At 46.5% G+C, this 21,165-nt stretch overlaps 1 protein-coding gene across 5 annotated transcripts in view; it reads left to right on the top strand.

Moving 5' to 3' along the window:
* Positions 1–677: 677 nt before the first annotated feature.
* VWA5B1 (von Willebrand factor A domain containing 5B1) overlaps positions 678–21,165 on the top strand; it is a 72,333-nt gene continuing 51,845 nt past the window's right edge. For all 5 annotated transcript variants that reach the window (XM_053400499.1, XM_053400498.1, XM_053400501.1 and 2 more), the window contains exon 1: positions 678–1,362. The gene's annotated coding sequence lies outside the window, so the exon portion shown is untranslated. The remainder of the gene's footprint in view (positions 1,363–21,165) is intronic.

Raw genomic sequence — 21,165 nt, 5'->3', positions numbered from 1 at the left:
AGGGCGAGAACCATGTATGCCACACCATATGAAGGACCTCATAAATCCAGAATCCAGCTGCACCACTCAGAGAGTCTGTCCACTCAAGACCTTTCTAACCCAGCATCCTGTTCTTGCAGTAACCTGACAAACAGGAAACTCACAAACAGATCTGAGTGCAACAGCAACTCTACCCACTTGTGACTTCCAGCAAGCAATACTCAGAGGCATATTCCTTCCAACAGTAGCAGGGGTGACCACTTGAATAAAATATGGGGGTGGGGGAAGGTAAGCCCCGCCCCACATAACTGATGGCATGACGCAGTGCACACACACCATTTGAATGGCAACGTTCACCAACTTTGGGTTCCCCGGACCCCCAAATATTTTATTGGGGTGGGGAGCTGAAGGGACATTGGTTCCTAGGAGTTGGCTCCTATGAACAGTGGAAGGGGAATCTAGGCTATCCTCTGTAAAGTTACCTAACCCCCTTTTAAATCCACCCAAGCTGTTGATTATCACTGCAGTTTGTAGCAAATTGCACAGCTTAACTCTGTGAGATCCTGAATTTTCCAGTGTTCAGCTCCATTGGTTCTCCCTCCCCCCAAGTTCTAGTAATAGGAGATGTGGAAAATTAAACACCCCCCCCAACACACACACAGTTCTCTTGAAAGTCTACTGGAATCACTTCTACTTGTTCCTTGCAACTGCTGAGTAACGCAGACGATCCTAGAGCAAACTGGGGGGAAATGATCCCAATAATACCAAACAATAACGAATCGCTAATAATCAGGATGCAAGTGCTATTGTCGTAGGCTAGATGGCCACTGCTCTGGAAACCCTGTTCAGGCGTGCAATTCTGGTCCAGGATGCTCTCCTGCGTGCTGACACCCCGAAAATACCCCCTGCCAGGTGGCAAACTGCTTCAGCCCAGCCGGACCGGCAGGGCAGCTGCAGTTCTCGCGTTTGAGGCAGCTCTGCCTTGCCTCCACCCAGCTGGGATGGAGAGAGAGACCGGTCCAAGGCTTGGGCTGCCGCGGAGCTGGTGCTCCTTATGCCCTTTCCAGGATGCTGAGCGCCTGTTGAATCCCACAGGTTGCTGAGCATCCCTCCTTCCCCTCCCTCCCTCCCTCCCTGATTCCTTATCTCATGTCTCCTCTCTCTGTGTGGCTTTCTCTCACGCACTGTCTCTCTCACACACAGAGCACAGAAGCGGGAAAAGGTTTCCTGCCGGCTTGCCATCGCCTAGACCGGTCCAGCCCGTTCTGGACCACTGAGCCCAGCAAGCGGAGCGAGCGAGCGCTCAGCAACCTGCAAAGTTGATCCGGCATCTCTCCCCGCGACACCTCCCCGTTTCCCGGCTCATCTCTCCTTCCAGACAAGGTAGGAAAGACGGGAAAGCAAAGCAGCGACTTTCTCTTCTTGATCTCTCCTTTTTTCTTTTTATTTTTGGAGGGGGGGGGGCGAGGGGTGTTACAGATTGGCCTCTGCTGCGGTGCCAGGGGCTGCGTTCCTTCTGCGTGCCTGTCTGTTGTCTGCACTTTTCTTCCCATAGCGCCGTATTCCATGTCTAGTTAGTTGTGTGTGTGTAGCTGGGCACTTCACCTTTCTACAGGCTATAGCAGCTCCCACTTAGAGGAAGAGAGAGAGAGACAGAGAGAATGAGAGAGAGAGAGAGAGAGAGAGAGAGAGAGAGAGATTGATTCTGCTTTCCAAAGCATCATTTTCCACCAGTCTCTTAAGGGATGTTCTTGGCAAAGGGGAGGCAGAGTTGGGTGGAATTGGGTGGCAAAAGGCTGGGGCAGCACAGAACCCCCTTTGCTGGCTGAAATGGGTGTGTGTGTGTGTGTGTGTGTGTGTGTGTGTGTGTGTGTGTAACAGCACCAGAGCCCCAGTTTCGAAAAAACAACCCTTCCAAGGTGCCATTGAAGGTGCTGGATCCATCCAACCTCTACATTCAGACTTGTTTTGATGGTCGGTGTCTCTCTGGAGGATATAGGAATAAAGAGTTGCATGAGAACATCACAGGCTCCCTCAAGCTGCCTGAATATCATCTCTAGATCAGACCTCTTTAACACGATCCATATATCCTGCAGAGGCTTTTATCTCTTTCATTAATTACCTTCTCTATGGCTGCTAAGCTGCTAGATCATATGAAACATCATGAACTGTAATCCTCCCCTCTCTCTTCCCTCTCCTCTTTTCTTCTTCCCCACCATTGCTTCTGCCCTCTCTTCCCCTCTTGTTACATGCAGATTGTAAGCTGCGCAGGGCAGGGACCTGGTCTTATGTAGCTCTGGAAAGTTCCATGCACTTTGACTGCACTGTATCAGCACATTGTTATTTGTTAAAATAATCTTGAACCTTTGGTAAGCTATGATTTTTGCAGTACTTTCAAAATGGTTTCATCTCGCAGCGGGGGGGGGGGGCTAGGGCTGAGAGTCAAGTGCTTTGCCCGCCCCCAAAGTCTTTCCCCCACAAGCGCATGATGTTTCGGACCAGTTAGTAGTGAGAGAAGAGCGTTTTGGGCACATGTTTTGAAGCATAGGTTTAGTTTGTCGAATCACCTTTGCATTTCACTCAGGGGGCCTCAGGCACTGCATGATAAATACTGGTAGGTTCTGGAGCTAATTGCCACTTGATTCAGATTAAGTCTCACTCTCAAACAGGATTGGCTGCATTTTTTCCCCATTTTCCCCCCCATTTTTTGAAATCGCAAGGTTACTATTAGACTCCGTTGGAGCTACTGCGTCTACCCACCCATACCATTGTTGTGGAGAAATCAACACCATGACAGCTTAAATACATGATCTCAACTCTAGTGTGTGATACTCAGACTTGGTACAGTCCCTCCTGGGCTAGCAGAGTGTGTGAAATCTCAAGATTTGAATGTGCCATTGCTAAACCTTGGAGCTCTGTTTCACTCCTTGCACTTTTAAGAATTTCCCAGGGGCATTTCAGTAGAAATCTCATGTCCTCACATCTTCCAAAGGACCTTGGCATTTACTATTTCACCACTTCCAAAAACATGAGGAAATTAACTGGAAATACTATATTCTAGCAACAAGAAAACTTAACATTCATCTGGTGTGGTTGAGAGTCCAGTACGCTTTGACTAATCACTCTAACAGCCTTGTGTAATTTGAGGTAGGTCAGTATAGTTATCCCCGTACTGCAGATGGGAAGACTGAGGCCAAGCGAATAGGCAGTTACCTAAGGGTAGCTCTTGAGTTTGTGGCCCAGGGCAGATCTGAACTGAGGACATCCTGGTTCACAGCTGAGTTTTGGACAAAGATCCTGTAGTCCTCATACTGGCCAGCTGCATATTCCTGCATTGCAGGGTGCTAGATGACCCTCAGGATCCCTTCCAACTCAACAATTCTATGATTCCTGACATGCTGGAGGGCCACTTATGCTCATACTGGTGAAAGACACAGGAGATGAGGGCACAGAGGCCTTCTGCTCTGTTTAGACTCGAGTCTCCCATGGTGATGATTTGATGGTTGCAGTGGGGAGTATTGGGTCTTCTCTTCCCTGCCTAATTAGGTTTCCTCTCTTCCCCCTACCCCATAAGTGCGCCATTGTAGAGACTAGGAGATGGACGGTACAAAAAGACCGCATTCAAACCACAAATTTAAAGCATTCTACCACATTAAGCAGTCATGGCTTCCCCTCAAAAAGCTGGGAAGTGCAGTTTGCTGAGGGAGCTGAGAGTTGTTTGGAGACCCCTGTTCCCCCTCCCAGTGCTACAATTCCCAGAGTTCTCTGTGAAGAGGGATTGATTGTTAAACCACTCTGAAAACTGTAGCTGTATGAGGAGAATAGGGGTCTCTGTGCACCCATAACAAACCAGAGCTCCCAGAATTCCTTGGGGGAAGAAGCCATGACTGTCAAAAGTGGTATTATAGTGCTTTAAATATATGGTGTGAATATGACCAAAATCCAGAAGAAACCAACGTTATTTTCAGTCCGTGATTCTGAAGCAAAGTCCCTTCTAACAGCATTAAATCCACTGGACAGAAATATATATATATATATACCGGTATATATATACTGGGCACCAACTTCATTGGTATCCTAGACTTGCCCAGCAATAAGGCTGAGAAGGTAAAAGTGATGCCGCCACAAAAATTGGAGCAGCTATGACAGCCACGCCCCCAACATGAAAAGAAACACCAATGATTCCCACCAATCACAGGCTGATGATGCAGCCACATCTGTAAGCCAGCCAGTCCACTCACTAAAGTAGGGAGACACTAGGGGTGGACAAATAAATCGATTTTGGCTTCCCCTTTGTCAGTTTCGGTTTTCCAATCTCAGAATAACTTAACGTTTCTGCAGCAATTTGCGATCTTTAAAAACACACAAAATCGTGAAAATTTATCACAATTTCCGTGCAAATTTGCATGTTTTTGCAAGCTATTTGCCTAATGAAATGCTTCTTTGTGTGATGAACATTTCCCACGTGGTGTGCATATTTGTACACACTGGTTGGTTGGGAAACAGCATCCCCAGAACCAGAGGCATGCAAATTTTGAAGGATCATTTTATGTTGGTTTTGATATTGCAGGTAAGAGGAGGACTGGATTTGGTCAGTGGGCAAGATTCTTATTTCAGCACACACACACACACACACACACACACACACACACACACATGTCACAGAGTGAGTCAGCAGTAATTCACACTGTGCAAAGCTGGAGTTAACCCTTTACAGTATTAGCGAAAACATAACCTTCACAGATTTGGCTAAGTGTCAGGCCTAATGAGCACAGCAGCTCACCCCGGGTAGGTCTTTCCCCATGAATCAGTTGCCAAGACTAAAAATCCACACCTGCTCACAGCCATCTAAGTCCCATTCTCTACAGGGCTTTTTCCAAGCAATTGGAGACTTCACTGTGTGCAGCTTGCTGCTGCTGCACCCATTTCAGTCCTCTTCTGGTTCTGGGAGAAAGCAGGGAGGGGAGCTTGTCGCAGCAGAAGGGGAAGACTTCCATGACTCTTCACCAGCCTGATTCCTCTCTGCCTCTGGCCCTGCCTCCTCTCTTGCTTCAGCTCAGCTTCTGATTCTGGACTTCTCTCTGTCACAGACTCTCCCAGCTCACTAAGCCCTGTTACCTCTTCAGCTTCCAACACCTCCTCTTCCTAGTTTTCTCCCTCTGACTGCTCATCGTTGTCCCACCACCATTCCTTGGGCTCTAAGCTTTCTTCCCTTGGTGGTTCCTCAGCTGGTTCCTCCCACTATTCCTCTGCATCCAACCAATCTAGGACATTCAGCTTGACCCGAGACCACCCACTTGTCACAATGTCGCATTCACCCGATGCTATACCAGATGCACTGGCTCCCAGTGGAATACAGGATCAGGTTCAAGGTGCTGGTCTTAATCTTTAAAGCCCTATATTGCCTAGGACCCTCATACCTACAGGATCGCCTCTCCTGGTATGTCCCACGGAGGACCTTACGGTCTTCAGATAAAAACATCTTGGAGATCCCAGGACACAGGGAGGTTAGGCTGGCCTCAACCAGAGCCAGGGCTTTTTCAGCCGTGGCCCCGATCTGGTGGAACGCTCTGTCACAAGAGACTAGGGCCCTGCGGGACTTGACATCTTTTTGCAGGGCCTGCAAGACAGAGCTGTTCCACCAGGCCTTTGGCCAAGGCACAGTCTGACCCCCTCCTCCAGTAATCCTGACAGAACTCTAGCCCAATGGTTGCCATTAATTTGATTTTGAATTGATTTCAGAATGCATTTCTATTAATTGATTTTATGTAAACTGTGTTAGTTTTATTGCTGTTAGCCACTCTGAGCCTGGCTTCGGCTGGGGAGGGCGGGATATAAATAAAATTTTATCATCATCATCATCATCATCATCATCAGGTGGCCCATTTGGGTGACAAATAAAACAAAAAAGGTTGTTCCCAAGCTGCCTTTATTGAACAGCTTCTGGGATCAAGTGGGCTTCAGAAAGAAATACTCAGCCAGTCATCTAGGCAGGGCTTCTCTGCACTTAACAGTTGCAGAGTGAGCAGGGAAGGAGGTGCCATGTGCAGCATGGGCCCATCTCTATGCAAGGAATGGCTTCACCTGTTGTATAGCTGTCCATCATGGGGCTAACTGGAGCTTGGCTGGAACCAGTAGGTTTGGAACTCCATGAAGGGTTAGCTGTTGATCACATGGTGGGGCTCCACAAAAGTGGACACCTGAAGCATCCCGCGAACTACATCTGTTGGAGAGCTGTCTGGAGTTGATGATGGCCTTTGCCTAGCAGTCCATCACTAACTCTTCCACAAACAAAACAATATTAAAAATACAATCTATAATAATCTTAGAAAGCGAATGGAAAAGAAGAGAAGAGAACTAAACATCCATTCTTACAACAGAGCAGTTTACAGCATGGATTTAAAACACAGTTTTGAAGTGTGGGTGAATAAAAAAGTTTTTCACCCGACACAGAGGAGAGCCTCTCTGGGAATGCTCTTTAAGAGCCACAGTGCCACTGCCAAATATTTTTTTAATAAATATTTTTTATTATATTTTTCATAAAAAAATTTTTTTTACAAAATTATACATCCATTTTTAACTTAAACCCTTTTTTCCAGAACTTCCCTCAGCTTGTCTGATAATTTTCCGTTTATTTTTTTACCCTCATCTCACATTTCCCAATATTATATTGCACTCAAATACTCTTAATCACATCATATTTTTTAAACAATATTTCTAACAGTAATTTCACAGAGCTTCTTGAAAGCCAATGAACGTTATTTGCTCATCACAGAAATTTTTGATATACTCTGTAAATTTCTTCCAGTCCTCGGAGAATCTCTGGTCACGTTGGTTCCTAATTCTCCCCGTCAATCTGTCCATTTCTGCGTATTCCATCAGTTTCATCCTCCATTCTTCTTTCGTGGGCATCTCTTCCTGTTTCCATTTCTGTGCCAGCAAAATTCTGGCTGCTGTTACTGCATACAAAACTAATTTCACATCTTTTTTACTAATTTCATTATCCAGTATTCCCAACAAGAGAGCTTCTGGTTTTTTAACAAAAGTATATTTCAACATTTTCTTTAACTCATTATAGATCATCTCCCAGAAGCTTTTTACCTTCTTACATTCCCACCACATATGGTAAAATGTTCCTTCTGTCTCCTTACACTTTCAACATTTATTACACACTTTATACATTTTACCCAGTTTTACTGGTGTTATATACCATCTATATAACATCTTCATAACATTTTCCTTAATCCTTGTACAAGCTGTAAACTTTACCCATCTTTCCATAATTTAGTCCATTTCTCAAATTCAATATTATATCTGAAATCTCTAGCCCAAGTAATCATTACAGATTTAACCTCTTCATCCACAGTATTCCATTCCAACAATATTTTATACATTTTAGATAAAATTTTCACTTCATTGTTTAAGATTTCTTGTTGAAATCTAGATTCTTTTTCAGAATATCCCCTCTCTAAAAACTCTTTTTTAAACATTTCATTTAACTGAAAATAATGCAGCCAATCCTTAACATATTCTTTTACTTCTTCATATGGTTTCAATTTCCACTTATTTCCTTCCTTTTTTAATAGTTTCTCATGTTATCCATCTCCCGCTCATATTTATCTTTTTAATACTCATAACCTCTAATGGTGATAACCAATGTGGAATCTTTGGTTCTAATACATTTTTATACCTATTCCAAACTCCAATCAAAGATCCTCTAAAGATGTGGTTTTCAAACCCTTTATGTATTCTTTTTTTATCATACCATAAATATGCGTGCCAACCGAATCTATTATCATAACCTTCTAAATCCAATAATTCATTATTTTCTAACTTCATCCATTCTTTCAACCAACAAAGACATGACGCTTCATAATATAACCTCAAGTCTGTTTTGAAGTGTGGGTGAATAAAAAAGTTTTTCACCTGACACAAAGGAGAGCCTCTCTGGGAATGCTCTTTAAGAGCCACGGTGCCACTGCCAAATAGGGGTGGGAATCTGGAAGTGCAGGAGCTCATCTTGAGACGCCCCCTGCCCAGAGCCACACAACCAAGGAGCAGCCCAAAAGAAGTTTAAAACTAACTTCTCTCATGCAACGTCTCACTTGCCTTTTCTGTAAATGTCCCAAATGCAGCAACCTTTTCTCACATTTTGGTTGCCCTTTTCTGAACCTTTTCTAACTCTGCAATATCCTTTTCATAGTGAGTCAGTCACAACTACAGTATACACAATATTCCAAATGTGGTCGCACCATAAAGGTAAAGGTAAAGGGACCCATGACTATTAGGTCCAGTTGTGGCCGACTCTGGGGTTGCGGCGCTCATCTTGCTTTACTGGCCGAGAGAGTCAGCGTACAGCTTCCAGGTCATGTGGCCAGCATGACTAAGCCACTTCTGGCGAACCAGAGCAGCACACGGAAACGCTGTTTACCTTCCCGCCGGAGCGGTACCTATTTAACTACTTGTTGAACTGCTAGGTTGGCAGGAGCAGGGACCGAGCAATGGGAGCTCACCCAGTCACAGGGATTCGAGCCGCCAACCTTCTGATCGGCAAGTCCTAGGCTCTGTGGTTTAACCCACAGTGCCACCCGCGTCCCTGGTCTCACCATAGATTTGTATAATAACCATTCTGATATCTGTAGCTTTGTTTTCAATTTCTTTCCCATTGCTCCCTAGCATGGAAGTTGCCTTTTTCACAGCTGCTGCACACTGTGTTGACACCTCTATCGAGCTATCTCATATGACCCTTGGTCCGTTACTGCCAATTCAGACCTCTTAAGCATATGTGTGAAATGAAGATTATTTTGCCTTAACGTGCAGCGGCAGAGCAAGCTGATTGGGCGCCTGGGGTGGTGGGCGTGCCCTGGGCCCAGGGGCGGGGCGAGCTGGGGCAGCATGCTCTGTGGGGCCTCTGAGGAGTCTGCCTGCCTCCTCCCACTCAGCTGCCCTACAGCTGAGGGGGAAGCAGCGGGTGGACTGTTTGGGGCAGCATGGAGCTGCCAGGAGAGATGCGTGGCTCGGGTGCGCTACAGGCCCCGTGGTGAGTGCCGCCCGGCATTTTCTCACCCCCATCAGTGGTGACACCCGAGGCGGCCCGTTCCTACCACATCCCCCTTCCTCCGCCACTGTTAACATGCATCCCTTTACACTTGTTCACGTTGAATTCCATTTGCCATTTTACTGCCCCTTCACTCAATTTGGAGAGGTCCTTTTTGGATCTCTTCATTATCTCTTTCTTTTGCTTTGACGACCCTGCACAATTTAGTGCCCTCGGCAAACTCAGCCATCTCACTACTCACTCCTAACTTTAGATTGTCCATGAACAAGTTAGAAAGCACAGGTCTATTCTCTGAGCACAACCCAAAGGCAGTCCTCCTCTGCCTATGGCAGCCCCAGTCTGAGGAGGCCTCTCCCTGCTCCCTTGAGATTCTAGGTTCTGTCACACCTACGCTCCACTGAATCAATTTCCATTAAGACTCTGTTCTTCACATGCAATTATTAGCTGTCATATCAAGACTCCATTGTGTGTGAAACTATATTTAAATGGTGCCTTCACTCCTGGAAAATTGCAGCCCCCTCTTTTTTTTATTCACGAAACAGGTTGAGTGTTCTCCTGCTCAACTCACCCTGTGAAATGGATCCTCGGGATCCTGAGCCCCAAGAATCCTTCCTTCATTTTGTGCTCTGACACAGGGCGCAAGGGCGCACAGTTAACCTATGGAACTCATTCCCACGGGAGGCAGGGATGGCCACCAACTTAGCTGGCTTTAAAAGAGGATCAGACACATTCATGGAACAGAAGGCTATTGAGGCTTCTAGCCACGAAAGCTATTCTCTGCCTCCGTGGTTTGAGGCAGCGATGCTTTTGAATCCCAGTTGCCAGAAACCACAGGAGGGGAGAGTGTTCGTGTGATCAGGTCCTCTTTCTGGTCTTCCTATGAGGAATCTGTTTGGCCATTGTGAGAACAGAATGCTGGACGAGATGGGCCACTGGCCTGATCCAGCAGGCTCGGTTTATGTTCTTATGAGGCTGGCAAGGAAACTAGAGGCGACACGTTGCTCAGACTGTCAACCCAGCTCTGAAGGAGGGATTTGATCAGGTCTGCTGCCTCTCTTTCAGGCTGCAAGCTCAGCTGACCTCCTCAGGACTCTGACACCATTAATTGTTGGGGAGAAGAGAAAGCTTTTTCACATGTGGTGGACACGTGAAAAAATGAGAAAATTTTGGAATATGATTTACAACAAATTGAAAAAACTGTTCAAATATACCTTCCCCAAAAAACCCCGGAAGCCTTTTTGCTGGGGTTGATAGGAGATGAAATAAGAAAAGCAGATCAGAGACTATTTATGTATGCTACGACTGCTGCCAGAATCTTAGGTAAAAGGTAAAGGTACCCCTGCCCGTACGGGCCAGTCTTGACAGACTCTAGGGTTGTGCGCCCATCTCACTTAAGAGGCCGGGGGCCAGCGCTGTCCGGAGACACTTCCGGGTCATGTGGCCAGCGTGACAAAGCTGCATCTGGCGAGCCAGCACAGCACACGGAAACGCCATTTACCTTCCCGCCAGTAAGCAGTCCCTATTTATCTACTTGCACCCGGAGGTGCTTTCGAACTGCTAGGTTGGCAGGCGCTGGGACCGAACAATGGGAGTGCACCCCGCCGCAGGGATTTGAACCGCCGACCTTTCGATCGGCAAGCCCTAGGCGCTGAGGCTTTTACCCACAGCGCCACCCGCCAGAATCTTAGTAGCCCAAAAATGGAAGACTCAGGAAATACCAACACTAGTGGAGTGGCAGACAAAAATGGTTGAATATGTAGAATTAGCAAAACTGACCCACAGGATCCGTAACCAAGAGGAAACAAAGTTCAAAAACGAATGGAGTAAATTTGTTGAGTATATAGGTAATAACTGTAGAAGTTTAAAGACTGTAGTAGGATTAAAACAAATTTTGTGATGTGTATAGGATGCTATTAAGAATCTGCGAAAAAAGAGAAAATTCAATATGAAAGGCTGTTGAAGGGAGGGAGGTAAGTCCGTGCGTGATGGAGCATTTAGAAAATAAGTAGACATATGACTGTTGAATTTTAGAGTATTTATTTTGTTTGTTTATGTTAAAGAAAACTCAATAAAGAGCATTGGGTGGGGAGAAATGTTGGGTAGAAGAGATTTCAGCAGGTGCAGCGTGCCACACACTTATTGAAGGTGCACAAACCCTCTCCTCTTTAGCATGTAGCTACAACCTTCAGGGTTAGCTGAGAGCACACAGGCTGATACTGCAGCCTATGAGACCATCTTACCTTATGGCTTGGCTGATTGATTGTGCAAGAAGTAAGGAGCTGAAGGCTGCTGGTCACTGCAGGTCCCAGTTCAAGACACACAAACCCGCACACACCCTTCAGCAGCTGACATGACGTGTGGAATACTAATGCTGCTAAGCCTTTCATGGATTGGAGACGTAGATGAACACAAAAACATGACTCCAGTTTGCTGCCTTCTCCACTCCCCACTCCCTACGTATGATTTTGCTTTGACTTGCATGCAGCAAAAAGGACTGGGAGCCAGCCGAAGAAATTGCTGGCAAACAGCTTGCCTGTCGGTTCAGGGATCTGCATTTGTGCGATAATCTGGCAGCCCTCAAAGACAGCTCGGGCCATGCTCACACGCAACTCAAAAAGCAATTAATGGCCTGTCCCATTGCAATTATTCAGTTCTTTATTGAGTGCATCAGATTCTAGCAGTAAGACTTCCAATTTTGATGTGTTGCATCAATATACATGTGATATTACTGCATCTGGGAATGAGTCTTGTTTCCCTTGTCCTGTTCCTGTACGATCCCTCTGATTTGCTCTGCCTGGGGTGCCTCACACACATGCACACTATCTCACCCATGAATTCTGGTTTAATTTGAAGAACTTTGAACAGGTGCCCATTTCTCCAACAGCTGATCAATGGTTCTTGCTCTTCTGTGCAGAACAATGCAAACGCATCACTTTTCATGTCCGAATGGCAAGAATAGAACCCCTTTCCAGTCCGAGGGCTGCATTGCCCCTTGGGAAAGCTTCTGGTAACTGCATGACAGGCATTGATGGATCCAGAGGCAAATGTGTGGGGGGCCATGGACCTGACCTTGAACTTGCTTCAGTAAGCAATTGTTCAGCCACATGTGTCAGAGGTTTCTATATACACCCTAACCCACATACATCTCTCCGCTCCCTATCCAGGCAAGATAGAGGCATGGTCACAGTCCAAGGACCCATTCTAGTGAGGCCAATGCCCTTAAGAAAGGGGTGGAGCTGGGCAAGTGGGAGGCTTGCCCTAGGAAGGGGTGTGGCCTGGGGAGGAGTCTTTTTTGAGGGCCAGACTTGTAGAGCTGCATTTGGCTCCTGGGCCAGAGGCTTCTCCCTCCCCACAGCATATTTCCCACTGGTCACATCAGTGTAACAGAATGCTGAAATACAGGAGTCTCCATCTGCATTGGCATCCCGCCGGCTTTGGAAGACACAACTGTTTACACAGGCTTTCCCTTGATCTCTCCACCTGCCTTAAACACTGTGCTGTTTGAATGGGATTGCTTTGCTGTGTACCGTAACAATGGATGTTTATCTTTTAATGTTTATATAACCAGATTTTATATGCAGTCAGATGGGTGGCATACAAATAATAAAATTATTACGATTATTATGCTGTAATTTGCTACAAAGGCATGCAAGTGGGTTAACATTCCCCAAGCATCACCTCTTTCCTCCCATCATATCAACGCAACACCAGTGCACCACCATAAACGCACTTGGAGAGGAACACTAAATCCCTGGTTTACGTTCCTGCAAGAAAAGGACAGTCCTGACATAAATCACCCCTCCTTCATCTTCCTCATCTTCCTTCCAAAGAGGAGGTAGTCAGATTGTTAAGAGCAGATAGAGGACCCCTTAGCGCATCAGTCAAGAGAAGCAACCTGCAGCTTTCCTCTGTTACAGCCTTACGGTCTCCACACATTTTCTCTTTCATTTATCTGTTTGGATTCTAAAGCCAACCTGCCCCCAAGAGTTCAAGGCAGATAACATGAACACAGAAAGCTGCCTCATACCAGATCAGATTATTTGCTCACCTAGTCCGGAGGATAGTCTGACTGGCTCTGAGTCACTTGGGTCTCAGGCATAAAGATACGTTTCCCATTAACTGTTGTTATTTACTTACTTACTTAACCTTCCAATGGTTTGACTTCACCCCCAGAGAGGCACTCCTCCATCGTCTCCTGATACAGAAGGATGCCAACCAACCAATTTATTTAACTACGTACCGTTTTGTTTTTTTAAAAAATCTCTAAGCAGTTTACATAAAATGGCATGATATGTTCATAAAAACAGCAGCAGAAAACAGACGCTAAACATAATAAAATGATCAAAACACATAAAAAATCAACAAGTTTTAAGAAAATAAATGAGCATCCTGAAATTATGTGTCAGGCGTAGGTGCTGTTACACTAAAAGAATGATTTCATACATAAGAAAAATAAGAACATAAGATGAACCTGCTGGATTGGGCCAACGGTCCATCTAGTCTAGCATCCTGTTCTCACAGTGTAGGCTTGCCTTAGCCCAAAAAGCAAAAAAGAGGACACTCGTTTGCCTGCTCACCTCCTCCTTCCCTCCCCTCCATTACCATTTGGCCTCCTGCTCATGAGACGCTACGTCTCCAGACGATGGAAAGCTGAGCAGCTCCCAGGCAAGGCCTGGCAGCCGCAGGAAACAACACAACACCTGATGCGCCCCCCAGAAGGCTAAGCAAGGCCTGGTGGCTGCCGGAGACTGTTAGAATATTCCGTTCCACCTTAAGGGACAGACATGAGACTGTTGTGTGTCACATGTCTGTTTACACTCTAGCACAGCTTGCTGGGAACTTCTGTTTGTGTATAGCTTTCGTTTTTGCTGCTTGCTTTGGACACGAAGGGGGATCAGACATGTTTTCCTTTTGTCTTGATGTATGCTGAATAAACTGCTTGTAAATATGCTTACACAACCTCTCCTGCCACTTCTGTTTGCACGTTATCTCTGCTGAGTTTGCGTGCCCCGGCTTCTGAAGCTGTGGGTCGCAGATGCTGCAACAAGGACTGGAGATTGTCCTGCACATTGTCCTGGTGGGCTGGAGCCAGCTGGGAGCCTGCCAATTGCCCCGTTTCCTTGGTTGTATGCCAACAGAGACATCAAGAGACCTAAAGCAGGCCATGGCAGGCCGCCCACTTCTCCAGAGATGGCCGCAGCAGAGGTGGCACCAGTACGGCCTGCAGACCTCACTCCAGACCCCGCTGTGGTGCTTCCGCTTCTGGGGCACAGTGCCCTCCCGAGCATGCATGTGCCCCTCCAAAAATGAATGCATGAATAAAAATAAACCCCCAAAACCTGGACATTTCATTTAAAGTGCAAAAATCCACAAGGATGAGCATGCTGGCCCCTCAAAAGAAGACAAGTGCAGGAAAACCATATGGCAACTCCATCACAGTGGCCAGCTATGGGAAACCCTACTATGGAGGAAGAGCATAGCCTTCATGGTTAGTAGCTATCAATACCCTTCACCATCATTCCCAGGCATTGGGAGTGGAGGGTGATGGTTGCCATTAAAACATGGTGATGATATTCAGAGCACATTCTGCAACGTGGGCTTGTTTAGCTAGGGGAACCTGGGGACAATGATAATCTTAGGCCTTCCCTCCAAAAAATGCCCAGAGAAAATTTCAGTTCATCTCAAGGAGAGAACTAGAATGTTGGCGGCCGATGATGGGACAGTGGAAGTTGGTCCATCGGAGTGAACGGGGCACTGCCCCACCAACTTCAGCCAGTTTCCACTTGCTTTCTTCTTCTTTTACTTACAACCAGCCCAAGGCATGGCCCTGGCTGTCTGATTCCTCCTCCTTAGTCTGAACTTAGTGCCCCTGTACAACTCAGCAAGGAGGAGGAGAATCGGTCCAAAGTAGGCTTTGCAAGCTCTTCCTGTCATTGACTCTGGCGCCATCTAGTGTTGGCCTCCTTGCCTTCCACCCTTCTGGCCCCAGTGCCCACCAGCCACCACTAGACTAATGTTCATGGATGGCTGACGAATGCCAGCACACTTTGAGCCTTACTACACTTCAGAGCTGTGCAACTTGAACCACAGAATTTCAGGGTGCCTCAACCAATCCGCAAGCCAGTAGCTGCAGCTGAAGTCTGTTCTCGTTCTACTCTGGCCTCCTGCAGATTTGCAAAGACCCACAGACGCATTTCCTCAGCTTGCAATGCCTGGTGCTGTGCCTATGTGATTGGCTGAGCTCTGGCTGTCGTTTCCCTTAGCGACCTTCTTTCCCAGCTGTGCTTCCGTCCACACCATTCCAGCTGTTTTGGCTTGCCAGTATCTACGGAAGCCCCCTCCCCTGCTTAGTTTGCAGCAGTGCATGATTTTTACACAGATCTTTGCTGACGCATAATAGATTCTTGGATATTCTCTTGGCAAGCTGAAAGTTGGGAGAGAAGGTCTAGCCACCTTCTGGGAAGACCTCAGGAGAAGCCAGTTTGACCATGACTATGGGGGCTGAGCTCTGTCTCTTCCCTTGCCTTCCTTGCCCAGCCTAATAATAATAATAGTCATTAAGCAGGAATCTGTTTGCACAAAGCACTGTCCTTCGGGTGAATCTTTGGATTATTTATTCAGTTGCTTCCATTTATGAATCTCTTCCCATTAAATATCTTGAGGCGATTTCACAGTGAAAGCACCTTTGTCAACAACCAGAACTAGCCCATATGTGAAAACCATGGGATATATTCAAGCATTAGCTCAAAGTGAAGCTGAAATTTTGAAATCAACCAGCACATTATAGATTTAAGCATTTCTTTGAGAACCCTCTATACCAGCCTTTCTCAACCTGTGGGTCCCCAGATGTTGTTGAACTACAACTCCCATCACCCCTAGCTAGCAAGGCCAGAGCTCAGGGATGATGGGAGTTGTAGTCCAACAACATCTGGGGACCCACAGGTTGAGAACTGCTGCTCTATACTTTTCAAGCATAGGGATGCATTGCAATGATCAACACAGATCTCCATGTGTTGCCCTTTCAGCTCAATCTACTGCTTTCTGTGCACATACATGGGGAAATGATTTTGAGTGCTCCAATATCTCCTTCTGAAGTGACTTAAGTCGTGTTTTCCCTTGAAGTACCATTGTGTGCAACAGAACTTGCACACCATCCTCTTGAAATTGAAGCACCTTGTGTTTTCAGTGTTCCGAATGCTTGACTTTGGAGCACACAGAACCCACGCACCTTCTCCAGAGTGACCCTAGGAGCCAATCCTCAGTGGCTGACTCAACTCCTTTCACTCTGATTGGCTCCAATCAACACAAAGAGTGATAAGACTTCTTCTCCTAGTACGTTTCCGAGCACAATTCAAAGTGTTGGTGCTGACCTTTAAAGCCCTAAACGGCCTCGGTCCTGTATACCTGAAGGAGTGTCTCCACCCCCATTGTTCACCCCGGACACTGAGGTCCAGTGCTGAGGGCCTTCTGGCGGTTCCCTTGCTGGAAGAAGCCAAGTTACAGGGAACCAGGCAGAGGGCCTTCTCAGTAGTGGCACCCACCCTGTGGAACGCCCTCCCACCAAATGTCAAAGAGAAAAACAACTACCAGACTTTTAGAAGACATCTGAAGGCAGCCCTGTTTAGGGAAGCTTTTAATGTTTAATAGATTATTATTTTTTAATATTCTGTTGGAAGCCGCCCAGAGTGGCTGGGGAAACCCAGCCAGATGGGTAGGGTATAAATAATAAATTATTATTATTATTATTCTCAGTGGCAAGAACGTTCCCCTTTCAAGCTGATAGGGCAGCTCCAGGGTTTGGGGGCCAGAGACCCTGCTGGGACCCTGATGTGGAAATAGTAATGGGTCTTCAACTCTCCCTCCCATAACCTTTGACCACTATACCTCTGTCTGCATTGCACAAAAACAGGCTATGGGTTCATTAAGCTCTGTATTGCCTGCAGCAGCGGCTGCTAGTGGCTCTTTGGGGTGTCAGACAGAGGGCTTGCCCCGTCTTGCCTTAAAATGCTTCAGATTGAACCTGGGACCTATTGCATCCAACCCACTGAGTTTAGTTGTCTTCCCCATCTTAATTTTGCAAGGTTTCCAAAGGGATCAGTGTTATCAAGGGCAGGATTTATGTGCTAGATCAAGCTCAGGGCCTATAGCTCATCTATAGCGCATTTGCATTGCTTACTAAAAGTCGGGGGGGACTCCCTATGCTAGAACCCCAAGATCTTTATGAACCAGGTCCATCTGCAAAGGTGTCTGGAGTTAGAAAGAAAGAGCAGAGAGATCTTCTGAATGCATTCTGAGCACAGAATTATGATTTTTGTACCAGAAACTGAACTGAGTCCACAGCCCTTTCACACACAAAAATCCACCTCTGGTTAGCAGTTTCCATTTCAGCAACGTAATGTAGGCTGATTTAAGCTGCTACTCATGTAATTAAGGCCTTGATTCGCAGCAAACCTGCTTTGTGCAAACTCTCTTGAAATGAATAGGAAGCTATCTAAGGGAGCTGTTAGTCCTGCTAACCAGGGTTTGTACCACTCAAGAATGCAGGATGGGTGCATTCTCTTTTGTGCCCTGAGTTTACTTTTCGTGAAAAGTTTGCATGTCAGAGATAAAAGTTTAGAATTCTAAATGAAGCTAAATTTCCAGGGCTGGAGAGTTTTGATCAAGGGAACCATGCAAAGTTGATTACGCCTCTGCCAAATCCCGAAGTAGCTCAATCCCAGAATGAGCGTATTATATGAATTTTCTTACCAGTAATTATTTTTTTAAACCAGCAACAGGCATAGTTAATGGTAGCGCTTAATTAAAACTACCATCTTTTCCTCTCTAGTACACTTCTGTGCCTCTGGGGCATAATTCTTTCACAATCAGCAGGAAACAAAATTAAAACCATGGGCTCAATGTAGAACTTTATATAGCGCTTTATTCCCCATAGCCTAGCCCCATGGGCAAAGATCCTAAACATGTTTGCTCAAAAGTAATAAAGTCTCATTCGGCTCAGTGTGGCTTACTGCTCCCTGGAAAGCGCATTTAGGACTGAAACTGTCAATCAGGAAAGGTATTTCTATTTGATGTGTGTTAACGTAGTCTTGCCTCTCTGGGCTACTGGCCCTTTACTTAGTTGTTTCCTAATTTCAGACATTACTTGGCAAAGTTCACACCATTTGATGTGTTTAATGAGTGGTTTTCTGATCTAAATCAAGAAAGGCTGGAATGTCTGTGTGACTGAGCTGCTCAGTTAATCTGTGGCATTTTATGGATTGTAATTTTTTTTGCTGATACCATCCTGGTGGATCATATTTTAATGAATTATGGAATTGACTTGGGTGATTTCTTTTTGTTGTCATTTGCTTAAAGGTGTCAATGGAAGCAACCTGCAATTTGAAATGCCAAACAGGCTGATGTTACATCCTCCAAGTGCCCCTATTTTCCAGGAACAGCCCCAGATTTACAGAAGTCATTGCAGTTTCTGATTTGATCCTGGGATGTCTCATTTTTTCTTAGGAGTCGCTCCTATTTTCATTGGAGAAATGTTGGAGGGTATGGTAGGACATCCTTATTTTCACTGAAGAAATGTCAGAGGGTATGGAGTTAGGTGACCCTTGAGACAATGCGATAAGTAACTAGACAACCTTTAGAAGACATCTGAAGGCAGCCCCGTATAGTTTTATTATGTTTTTAGAAATGTTGGAAGCTGCCTAGAGTGACTGGGGCAACCCAGTCAAATGGACGGGGTAAAAAATTATTATTATTATTGTCAGAGGCTCAGGAGCAGAAGCACAGGGGGGAGAGCAAATAGAGAGCGAAGGAGAGGAATCTGAGGGGAGCGTAGGGGAGTATGACAGTGACCCGAGAGATTCCATGAGCTTCTCCAGCGAATCAGAAGATTCCCAGAAGGGGGCGCCTATGGTAAGGGCAAGGGGGGTCCCAGGGGGGACGCACCAGAAGCAAGGGGCCAGCGGGGACTCCCAAGGGAGCAGCGGAGGATCAGGACCAGCTCCCCCACCAGAGCGCAGTGGGGGGGGGAAGAGTCACATGAGTCAGGACCAGCCTCTCCTCCAGTGGGGAGAGAAGATGAGTCAGGGCTGACCACGCCCCCATCGGAAAGTGGGGAAACGGAGGGGAGGTCAGGTCCAGCTAGCCTCCCCGAAGGAGGGAGCAGTGACACAAGTGTAACGGTCAGAAGGAAAGTGGGAGGTTGCGCGCGCGCGCCAAGTTCAAATGTGGAGGAGCGCGGGACAGCAGAAAACCCGGATTGGGAGCCAGGTCCTAAAGCCCGAAGGAGGGAGGGGGAAGAGTCAGGGGACTCAGCGTCAGAAGAGTCTAGGAAGGGTGAGACCCCGGCGAGCAGGCGGACCCAGAGGAGGAAGGAACAGAGGAAGAGGTGGAGTAAGGCTAGAGTCTTAAACTGGTGTCAGGGGGGAGGAGATTCAGATGGAGCTTCGGCGGTCTAAGTTTAGAGACGTAGCGTTGCACGCTGCGCGTGTGGAAGTGAAACTGAACTTCAATAAAGACTTTTATACTAAAGAACGAAGCAGCGTTGGTCTTCTGTGAGCTGGGACCTCGGGCAGCGCTGACAATTATTATTATTATTATTATTATTATTATTATTATTATTATTACTACTACTACTACTACTACTACTATTTTAGGATGTCCTTATTTTCTTTCTTTTTCTTTTTTCTTTTTTTCTTTTCAATGCAAAATTACAACAAAATTACAAACATTGAATCCAAAATGAAACAGTACAAACAAGAAAAAAACCCAAGAGAAAAAAGAACACAAAAACAAAACAAAAACACACATCTACAAACAAAACGACATCATCATTCTAATCTAATCATTACATACATATACACATATTGACTTCCTTTCTTTGTTTTAAGACCTTGAAATTTTTACTCTAAGTTGTTCTGACTAATGTAGAATACCTCTATCTTTATACAGTGGTGCCTCGCAAGACGAACGCCTCGCAAAACGAAAAACTCACAAGACGAAAGAGTTTTCTGTTTTTGAGTCGTTCTGCAAGACGAATTTCCCTATGGGCTTGCTTCGCAAGAAGAAAGCCCATAGGGAAATCTCCGGGGACCTCTTTTAAATGCTGGCGGTGGGGAGCAAAGCCTTTCGCCCCCCTCCGGCCTTCAGAAGAGGTCCAGGAAGGCCGGCGGGGGCCGAAAGGCTTTGCTCCCCACCGCCAGCATTTTAAAAGCGGTCTGGGATAGCAGGGAAGCGCGCTGCGCTTTCCCGCTATCCCGGACCGCTTTTAAAATGCTGGCCATCGGGAGCAAAGACTTTCGCCCACCGCTGGCCTTCAGAAGAGGTCCTGGACCTCTTCTGAAGGCCGGCGGGGGGCAAAAGTCTTTGCTCCCCCCCCTGCCTTCCCGGGATAGCGGAGAAGCGCAGCGCGTTTCTCCGCTATCCCGGACGGCTTTTGAAGGCAGGCGGGGGGGAGCAAAGACTTTCGCCCACCGCCGGCCTTCAGAAGAGGTCTAGGAAGGCCGGCGGAGGCCGAAAGGCTTTGCTCCCCACCGCCAGCATTTTAAGATCGCCCCGGCACAGCGGAGAAGTCTCCACTGTCCCGGGGGCTTTTAAAATGCTGGGGGTTGGCAGCGAAGCCCTCCTGTCCCCGGAGTTTGCGGGGTTGGGGGTGGGGAGAAGGGCTTTTCTTCCCACCGCCAGCCTTCAGAACAGCCTTCTGAAGGCTGGCGGTGGGAAGAAAAGCCCTTGTCCCCCCCTCCCCAGCCTTCAGAAGAAGTCGGGGGACAGACTGTCCCCGGACCTGGTCTGAAGGCGGTTTCCATAGGAACGCATTGATTGATTTTCAATGCATTCCTATGGGAAACCGTGCTTTGCAAGACGAAAAACTCGCAAGAAGAAAAAACTTGCGGAACGAATTAATTTCGTCTTGCGAGGCACCACTGTACTTTTTACACCATTTTTCTCTTTCTTTAACCCTGCAAAGCTTCATTCATTACATACCAATATGCTTACTCCAGAACAATGTTCTTTCATATACTCTTTAGCACATCCCCATTCTTTTAATAATTTTTGGTCCGATTGTCCCCTTATGAATGCTGTGCGTCTTGCCAGATTTATATATTCACAAAATTTAATTTGCCATTCTTTCATTG

This window comes from Podarcis raffonei, chromosome 8 (assembly GCF_027172205.1).
Source record: "Podarcis raffonei isolate rPodRaf1 chromosome 8, rPodRaf1.pri, whole genome shotgun sequence".
In the NCBI taxonomy this organism is placed as follows: domain Eukaryota; kingdom Metazoa; phylum Chordata; class Lepidosauria; order Squamata; family Lacertidae; genus Podarcis; species Podarcis raffonei.
The sequence above is the reverse complement of the archived record's forward strand: the minus strand, read 5'-3'. Positions and strand labels throughout refer to the sequence as shown.